This window comes from Hetaerina americana, unplaced genomic scaffold (assembly GCF_022747635.1).
Source record: "Hetaerina americana unplaced genomic scaffold, ioHetAmer1.1.p SCAF_4, whole genome shotgun sequence".
Taxonomy (NCBI): Eukaryota; Metazoa; Arthropoda; class Insecta; order Odonata; family Calopterygidae; genus Hetaerina; species Hetaerina americana.
The window spans coordinates 24779051-24781269 of record NW_027286985.1 but is presented as its reverse complement, the minus strand read 5'-3'; positions in this window follow the sequence as shown (position 1 = coordinate 24781269).

The window sequence follows — 2219 nt, the reverse complement described above, 5'->3', positions numbered from 1 at the left end:
GTGCCATATTTCTTCCACTGTTTTCTACCTAACATTGTTCCATTAGTAAATTCTTCTACACTCTCACTTTCAATCAGTGTCTTTTCCATTCACCTCTTCCTGCTTTGAATGAACTCCATCAGCATTCTGTCTTCCCAAATCCTATTTTACTATTCTTAAGGCTGTACTCTTCTATGGCACGAAGTGATGAAGATGGAGGACTTAAACGAAGATATACATTGAAAAATTAACTATTATAGGATAGTATAAAACAAACAGAAAATAATGCCAATGTAAGCTCAAGCCTCTCCTACCTAGATTTGTTATCTAGAGTGACACTTGTGAGTCATACACACATGCTGAAAGATCATGTCACCGTGCATTTTGGTTTATTGTGTGTCATTGGTTTCATTTTTTCTAAGGACTGGTAGGTTCCAGGGTGTGTTTCAGTTTATGTTGAAATTCACATTGGACTGTGCAGGAGAGACCACCAAATCAAGTAAGTAATAAATGAGGCAATAAATACTTCTAATGCGGCATTTAGTAGTGCTATTGCGGAAATTTGCTTATTTGGGTCAATGATAAAAGGGCATGCTATTGTTCAAGGATTATTTACCTTTCAAACCTGTGATTAAATGGAAAATATTATGGTTTCTCTTTAGCAAGATTAAAGCCAGGCTAAATGATGGTATTATTTTACAGTATATTCTCCATTGCACAATGGCAACAATGCAACCAAAGAATACAACAGTGCTTTAAACTGCAGCAAAGAAATTAAGGCATCCAAAACTAGTTGTTAACTTGCCTTTGTTGCAAGAATTAACTATCAATTAATACAAACTATAATCTCCAAATAATACTGTTACCTGTAAGTGATTGCATTTCCTTGCAGACTAGAAGTTGCCTCAAAATATAGGTATTTTTAATACTTGAGAATAGCCTTGTGTTTTTTACAGTACCATATGAGTTCCTTTTCACCTAAAAAAACTTTTTGGTTCCAAACATTCTTTCCTGATAATCCATTAACGAGTTCTCACATGTTCATTAATTTCAGTTTTGGTTTTTCCTCCGTAACTGTTTTTCCTCAATCACAATAATCATTTTTGAATATAGCTTCTAATAAGTTTGGGTGCACATTATTCAAATTGACACATTGCCAGATTACAGCAGTAGCAACATTTTTGTTTTTCTTGGACTGGTGGACCACATGTCTTTTTCACCTCTTCCACTAATGTGGCATTGCGTTGTCCTGAATTTCAGGCAAGTGTTAATGTTCATTATTATTTTGTGAATCTTCAAGATTCATTGTAACAAGGAAATCAATAAAAACCAGAAGTTCTGTCTCTGCATTTACATCAACCTTATAAGTAAATGAAAAAAATCTTCCTTGGATACATATTTCCTTGCAGAACTCCACTATCAAGAACCTTAACTCCCTCTTCAGACTTTAAGAAGGTACTCACTTCATCTTTAGCTTGCTTGCTTACTACCCTTTAAAGATTCTGTTGTCCATTGTCTACATCTTAACATCCTGAATCAAGTTATTTCTTGCTTAAGAATGTGGATGGTGGTTAGCACCCTAAAGCTGTAGATTGGCGGGTAATACAAGCAACAGTACTTGCTGCTTATGACCGAAGTTCCTTTTGGGATCTAGGGTCCATTAGCATGCATCTCACCAATTCCATTATAACTATCTCACAGCCACACCATTTTGAGCTAGACAGTGTGGAACAGTGTTTTTGGAAAAGTACTCCACTTTTTTGGCAATGTGTGTCTCAAACTAAGTACTTAAGAGTACTTTGTATTGCTTCATGATGTGCCCAAACCGCTACTGCAACAACCAGTACTTATGTATCAACTGCGTTCTCTTCAATCAGTACACTTTATTTCAAGGTATTTTCTCCTTAGCATTTAACAGGCCTTTCTTCAAGGCTGTCACTAAAATGTGATCACAATCTGGTCAGGTAGTAATGTCTCTTGAAAACTTGGCATAAACACCTCTGTCATCTTACTTATGGAGGTGATGTTCGATCAAGAAGAATATAGTATTCAATCTCAATACCCATCAGCCACAAGCTTTCACTCTTGAGGTTCCCCTACCTTTAATCTTGACTTCTAACAGCAACTGTACTACTTTCGTCCTTATTTTGGCCTTAAGTTTAACTATTAAAGGGCGCAAGTGATAGGTTGGACCAAGGGTCTTGGGTATTCCAGCTTTCTGAGAAGTAAGTGGCTGATGT